The following is a 7,500-nucleotide window of genomic DNA, read 5'->3' on the forward strand; positions in this document are numbered from 1 at the left end:
AATGCTTTGTTTTAATTAGACAGTCGGATTCCCCCAGTCCGTGCCAGTTCTGAGTTGATCGTTGAATGGCGGCCGAAGAGAATCCGCGCACCCGCGCGCCCCCGGAGGAGCACGCTAAGGCGGACGCGGCCTCGCAGCAAGGAAGATCCGTGGGAGGCCAAGGCACGGGACCGAGCTCGGATCCTGCTCGCAGGTTGAAGCACCGGGGCGCGAACGCCGCGCAGGCGCGCGCATCCTGCACCGCCGGCCAGCACGAGGCCAACCAACGGCGAGAGCAGACCACGCCCGCGCTAAACGCCCGCACTTACCGGCACCCCTACGGCACTCACCTCGCCCAGGCCCGGCACGTTAGCGCTGACCCACTTCCCGACCAAGCCCGACACGCCCCGATCCTCAGAGCCAATCCTTATCCCGAAGTTACGGATCCAATTTGCCGACTTCCCTTACCTACATTATTCTATCGACTAGAGGCTCTTCACCTTGGAGACCTGCTGCGGATATGGGTACGAACCGGCGCGACACCTCCACGTGGCCCTCTCCCGGATTTTCAAGGTCCGAGGGGAAGATCGGGACACCGCCGCAACTGCGGTGCTCTTCGCGTTCCAAACCCTATCTCCCTGCTAGAGGATTCCAGGGAACTCGAACGCTCATGCAGAAAAGAAAACTCTTCCCCGATCTCCTGACGGCGTCTCCGGGTCCTTTTGGGTTACCCCGACGAGCATCTCTAAAAGAGGGGCCCGACTTGTATCGGTTCCGCTGCCGGGTTCCGGAATAGGAACCGGATTCCCTTTCGCCCAACGGGGGCCAGCACAAAGTGCATCATGCTATGACGGCCCCCATCAACATCGGATTTCTCCTAGGGCTTAGGATCGACTGACTCGTGTGCAACGGCTGTTCACACGAAACCCTTCTCCGCGTCAGCCCTCCAGGGCCTCGCTGGAGTATTTGCAACTACCACCAAGATCTGCACCGACGGCGGCTCCAGGCAGGCTCACGCCCAGACCCTTCTGCGCCCACCGCCGCGACCCTCCTACTCGTCAGGGCTTCGCGGCCGGCCGCGAGGACCGGCCATGACTGCCAGACTGACGGCCGAGTATAGGCACGACGCTTCAGCGCCATCCATTTTCAGGGCTAGTTGCTTCGGCAGGTGAGTTGTTACACACTCCTTAGCGGATTCCGACTTCCATGGCCACCGTCCTGCTGTCTTAAGCAACCAACGCCTTTCATGGTTTCCCATGAGCGTCGATTCGGGCGCCTTAACTCGGCGTTTGGTTCATCCCACAGCGCCAGTTCTGCTTACCAAAAGTGGCCCACTTGGCACTCCGATCCGAGTCGTTTGCTCGCGGCTTCAGCATATCAAGCAAGCCGGAGATCTCACCCATTTAAAGTTTGAGAATAGGTTGAGGTCGTTTCGGCCCCAAGGCCTCTACTCATTCGCTTTACCGGATGAGACTCGTACGAGCACCAGCTATCCTGAGGGAAACTTCGGAGGGAACCAGCTACTAGATGGTTCGATTAGTCTTTCGCCCCTATACCCAGCTCCGACGATCGATTTGCACGTCAGAATCGCTACGGACCTCCATCAGGGTTTCCCCTGACTTCGTCCTGGCCAGGCATAGTTCACCATCTTTCGGGTCCCAACGTGTACGCTCTAGGTGCGCCTCACCTCGCAATGAGGACGAGACGCCCCGGGAGTGCGGAGGCCGCCGCCCCGTGAAGGGCGGGGAAGCCCCATCCTCCCTCGGCCCGCGCAAGGCGAGACCTTCACTTTCATTACGCCTTTAGGTTTCGTACAGCCCAATGACTCGCGCACATGTTAGACTCCTTGGTCCGTGTTTCAAGACGGGTCGTGAAATTGTCCAAAGCTGAAGCGCCGCTGACGGGAGCGATTATTCCGCCCGAGAGCATCCCGAGCCAACAGCGGCGCGGGTCCGGGGCCGGGCCAGGTAGGTCTGTCATCCGGGAAGAACCGCGCGCGCTTGCCGGGAGCCCGAGCGCCCAAAGGGGCGAATCGACTCCTCCAGATATACCGCCGAGCAGCCAGCCAGGACACCGGGGCTCTGCCCAACAGACGCGAACCGAGGCCCGCGGATGGACAGGCTGCGCACCCGAGCCGTAGGCCGGCACCCAGCGGGTCGCGACGTCCTACTAGGGGAGAAGTGCGGCCCACCGCACACCGGAACGGCCCCACCCCGCGGCGAGTGGAAAGGCAACCGGACACGACCCCGCCGCGGATTGCTCCGCGCGGGCGGCCGGCCCCATCTGCCGAGGGCGGGGGCCAGTGGCCGGATGGGCGTGAATCTCACCCGTTCGACCTTTCGGACTTCTCACGTTTACCCCAGAACGGTTTCACGTACTTTTGAACTCTCTCTTCAAAGTTCTTTTCAACTTTCCCTCACGGTACTTGTTCGCTATCGGTCTCGTGGTCATATTTAGTCTCAGATGGAGTTTACCACCCACTTGGAGCTGCACTCTCAAGCAACCCGACTCGAAGGAGAGGTCCCGCCGACGCTCGCACCGGCCGCTACGGGCCTGGCACCCTCTACGGGCCGTGGCCTCATTCAAGTTGGACTTGGGCTCGGCGCGAGGCGTCGGGGTAGTGGACCCTCCCGAACACCACATGCCACGACAGGCGGCAGCCTGCGGGGTTCGGTGCTGGACTCTTCCCTGTTCGCTCGCCGCTACTGGGGGAATCCTTGTTAGTTTCTTTTCCTCCGCTTAGTAATATGCTTAAATTCAGCGGGTAGTCTCGCCTGCTCTGAGGTCGTTGTACGAGGTGTCGCACGCCACACCGCCAGCCGGCTGTGCACGCTACCGAGAAAGCACCGGTATGCGAACCGCCAGGCGACGGGCGCGCATCGCACGTTTAAGGAGACGCGGCCGGCCACACAGGCGACCACGACACTCCCAGGCGCCCGAAGCGGGACAAACGCCGCGCGCTTCAGTATACGTAGCCGACCCTCAGCCAGACGTGGCCCGGGAACGGAATCCATGGACCGCAATGTGCGTTCGAAACGTCGATGTTCATGTGTCCTGCAGTTCACATGTCGACGCGCAATTTGCTGCGTTCTTCATCGACCCACGAGCCGAGTGATCCACCGTCCTGGGTGATCTTTATCTTTTCAGTTCTCCACCGTCTCTTTCAAGACAGTTGCAGAGGCGGGACTGAGGCGTTTGACGGCCCCTGTTCCATTACTTTGTGTCCAACGGCCTGACGGCCGATGGGCGTCGTACGGCTCCACACCGGAGCGGACAGGCACTCGGGCGAAAGTCATTCAAAACCGGCGCCAGGCGCCAGGTGCCGCAGGCCAGCCGCTCCAGAGCTTCAGCGCTCGTACCACACAACAACACTTGCGCTAGTTTTGAGAGGCACGCGTGGTTCCGCACGCGGCGCACGGCTACTGCCGTACAGGTAGCGTGTTGCGCGACACGACACGCACATCGAAAGACATGCAGTCTAGTCGGTAATGATCCTTCCGCAGGTTCACCTACGGAAACCTTGTTACGACTTTTACTTCCTCTAAATGATCAAGTTTGGTCATCTTTCCGGTAGCATCGGCAACGACAGAGTCGATGCCGCGTACCAGTCCGAAGACCTCACTAAATCATTCAATCGGTAGTAGCGACGGGCGGTGTGTACAAAGGGCAGGGACGTAATCAACGCGAGCTTATGACTCGCGCTTACTGGGAATTCCTCGTTCATGGGGAACAATTGCAAGCCCCAATCCCTAGCACGAAGGAGGTTCAGCGGGTTACCCCGACCTTTCGGCCTAGGAAGACACGCTGATTCCTTCAGTGTAGCGCGCGTGCGGCCCAGAACATCTAAGGGCATCACAGACCTGTTATTGCTCAATCTCGTGCGGCTAGAAGCCGCCTGTCCCTCTAAGAAGAAAAGTAATCGCTGACAGCACGAAGGATGTCACGCGACTAGTTAGCAGGCTAGAGTCTCGTTCGTTATCGGAATTAACCAGACAAATCGCTCCACCAACTAAGAACGGCCATGCACCACCACCCACCGAATCAAGAAAGAGCTATCAATCTGTCAATCCTTCCGGTGTCCGGGCCTGGTGAGGTTTCCCGTGTTGAGTCAAATTAAGCCGCAGGCTCCACTCCTGGTGGTGCCCTTCCGTCAATTCCTTTAAGTTTCAGCTTTGCAACCATACTTCCCCCGGAACCCAAAAGCTTTGGTTTCCCGGAGGCTGCCCGCCGAGTCATCGGAGGAACTGCGGCGGATCGCTGGCTGGCATCGTTTATGGTTAGAACTAGGGCGGTATCTGATCGGCTTCGAACCTCTAACTTTCGTTCTTGATTAATGAAAACATACTTGGCAAATGCTTTCGCTTCTGTTCGTCTTGCGACGATCCAAGAATTTCACCTCTAACGTCGCAATACGAATGCCCCCGCCTGTCCCTATTAATCATTACCTCGGGTTCCGAAAACCAACAAAATAGAACCGAGGTCCTATTCCATTATTCCATGCACACAGTATTCAGGCGGGCTTGCCTGCTTTAAGCACTCTAATTTGTTCAAAGTAAACGTGCCGGCCCACCGAGACACTCAACTAAGAGCACCCTGGTAGGATTTCAACGGGGTCCGCCTCGGGACGCGCAAGCACGCCTTCGGCTCGCCCCACCGGCAGGACGTCCCACGATACATGCCAGTTAAACACCGACGGGCGGTGAACCAACAGCGTGGGACACAAATCCAACTACGAGCTTTTTAACCGCAACAACTTTAATATACGCTATTGGAGCTGGAATTACCGCGGCTGCTGGCACCAGACTTGCCCTCCAATAGATACTCGTTAAAGGATTTAAAGTGTACTCATTCCGATTACGGGGCCTCGGATGAGTCCCGTATCGTTATTTTTCGTCACTACCTCCCCGTGCCGGGAGTGGGTAATTTGCGCGCCTGCTGCCTTCCTTGGATGTGGTAGCCGTTTCTCAGGCTCCCTCTCCGGAATCGAACCCTGATTCCCCGTTACCCGTTACAACCATGGTAGGCGCAGAACCTACCATCGACAGTTGATAAGGCAGACATTTGAAAGATGCGTCGCCGGTACGAGGACCGTGCGATCAGCCCAAAGTTATTCAGAGTCACCAAGGCAAACGGACCAGACGAGCCAATCCGATTGGTTTTGATCTAATAAAAGCGTCCCTTCCATCTCTGGTCGGGACTCTGTTTGCATGTATTAGCTCTAGAATTACCACAGTTATCCAAGTAACGTGGGTACGATCTAAGGAACCATAACTGATTTAATGAGCCATTCGCGGTTTCACCTTAATGCGGCTTGTACTGAGACATGCATGGCTTAATCTTTGAGACAAGCATATGACTACTGGCAGGATCAACCAGGGAGCTGCGTCAACGAGAGCTGAGCAGCCGGCCGCCCGGGAGTGTGTCCCGAGGGCCCGCGCGAACACGCAAGCGTCCGCTCAATTATTCTGCAAACAGGAGGAGGCTGAGCTCCCCTGCACGATACACCTCGAAACCCTCTCAGGTCCCGGCGGCGCGCAGCGCCGTCCTAAGTACTTGGTCGGGTTCGAGAGAGGCGCAATCGCCCGGAGATAGGCGAGTAGACGCTTTCAGTGCGAACACCCGTGCTCCCAACTGAGCTTGCCGCTGCCGACAGAGGCCCGGGAGCGTGCTGTCGTGGCATTGCCGGCGGGAAACAACACGCGCCACCTACGGTGACCGGCAGCTCCAACGCCAGCGCCACAGAAGGGCAAAGCCCCACTTGGGTGCAGAAGCGAACTCTCCCAGCACAGCGCACGCGCCAACACGTCCGCAGAGCTGCGATACAAACCACCTGCGAGAACCGCTGGGGGCGACCGAGCAGCAGACGGCGTCGCGACGCCGAGTGCCGGGCGGCGGCGCATCCTCAACGCACACAGTCCGCAATCGGACCAGCACACTGCAGATGTCCACCGCGCTTCGCACCGGGCTCGGCAGAACCCACTTTGGCCGCCTGGCGCCGCGCGCAGGGTGCGCCGGCGCATAGCTGGGACGCCAGCCGGGCCCGTCGGCCGGCGCTCCTGCCACTGGGCGCCCCCCATCAGCCGGCTGTAGTGCGTGCGCTCACGCAGCGCGCGGCCAGCACGCCGGGCGGCCCCCCCTCACCGGCCGGGGACTGTCCCACCAAGCCACAGCCTCGTATCGCTTCATACCCACATGGCCAACTCAGGTTCGGGGGCATGGCGGGTACCGCCGAAACAACCGGTTCATAGATGTACCGATCGTCGCTATCACCGATGCACCTGCAGCGCGAACAACCGCTCAACAACTGATTTCCAGTTCATTTGCGGATCGTATACGTCAATCTACATTTGCGAAATCTACGATTCTGGCATGCCTGCATGTTATGTGTCACGACACGCTACATCAGCCCACATACACACTGCGGCATGTACACGAGAGAACACGTGGAAGATGGTCCCCGCACGTGTGCAATGTCCCTTGCGCGGTCGACTGTCAACCGGCCTCTGTAGCATGTCGCAGATGTGGAACGCGGTCCACCGTGCTATCATGTTGTGTGGGGCAATACGATTAAATAGGAAAACCCTCGTCGCTACATCAACAGACGGCTCACGCTGATTCCCGGCAGAGGGAGGAGGGGGGGGGGGGGCCAACATGCAATACTTTCGTCCGTACCTACCACATGTCTGTACGGCGTAAAACAGTGCAATCTCGCTGTAATGGGGAGACGAGACAAGTAGCATCGTGCACAACATATGGCCCTTATGATTCGCCATTGTAGGGCGCAGCCGGTGTACGGTCAAGCATGTGCCACATTATGTCACTCAGTACGTAACGACGGATGATCAGTGTGGGTTACGCGTACATCAGCGGACAGTCCACACAGGCCGTACCACAACGTACACTGACTGCATCGACAACCGAATGCAACTGAACAGCTGCAAGGCTCATTTCACAAACAAACGCCTGACCGACCAGCTCGGAAGGGCAGGAGGGGAGGGCGATATTCGTTCTGTAGCGGTACACCCTTCCAGTGGTTAGCGGGACTGTGTAGAAAGTACGCAACACTCGAAAGACCTTTATGTGAGGGTACGCACCATGGCATCAAGAAATACACATGACACCAGAGGATCCAAGCAGTGAACTATGTTCAGAGGGTTGCTGTTAGGCAAAGCTACATTCCTGTGACGTTACATGTGACAGTTAAGGTGCAGTGTAAGTTAGGTTAAGGTGCAGTGTAAGTTAGGTTAAGGTGCAGTGTAAGTTAGGTTAAGGTGCAGTGTAAGTTAGGTTAAGGTGCAGTGTAAGTTAGGTTAAGGTGCAGTGTAAGTTAGGTTAAGGTGCAGTGTAAGTTAGGTTAAGGTGCAGTGTAAGTTAGGTTAAGGTGCAGCGTAAGTTAGGTTAAGGTGCAGCGTAACTTAGGTTAAGGTGCAGCGTAAGTTAGGTTAAGGTGCAGTGTAAGTTAGGTTAAGGTGCAGTGTAAGTTAGGTTAAGGTGCAGTGTAAGTTAGGTTAAGGTGCAGTG

General features: G+C 57.6%; 2 non-coding genes and 1 pseudogene across 2 annotated transcripts; all 3 read right to left on the reverse strand.

The window, feature by feature from the left end:
* Window positions 1–2,767, reverse strand: part of LOC126322519 (large subunit ribosomal RNA) — a 4,759-nt pseudogene extending 1,992 nt beyond the window's left edge.
* Window positions 2,768–2,955: 188 nt separating this feature from the next.
* Window positions 2,956–3,110, reverse strand: LOC126322486 (5.8S ribosomal RNA). The gene has a single exon (XR_007559045.1). It is a non-coding gene; the product is annotated as a 5.8S ribosomal RNA (ribosomal RNA).
* Window positions 3,111–3,465: 355 nt separating this feature from the next.
* Window positions 3,466–5,358, reverse strand: LOC126322503 (small subunit ribosomal RNA). The gene has a single exon (XR_007559061.1). It is a non-coding gene; the product is annotated as a small subunit ribosomal RNA (ribosomal RNA).
* Between the last annotated feature and the right edge of the window lie 2,142 nt (window positions 5,359–7,500).

The sequence above is a fragment of the Schistocerca gregaria genome, unplaced genomic scaffold (assembly GCF_023897955.1).
Source record: "Schistocerca gregaria isolate iqSchGreg1 unplaced genomic scaffold, iqSchGreg1.2 ptg000817l, whole genome shotgun sequence".
NCBI lineage: Eukaryota > Metazoa > Arthropoda > Insecta > Orthoptera > Acrididae > Schistocerca > Schistocerca gregaria.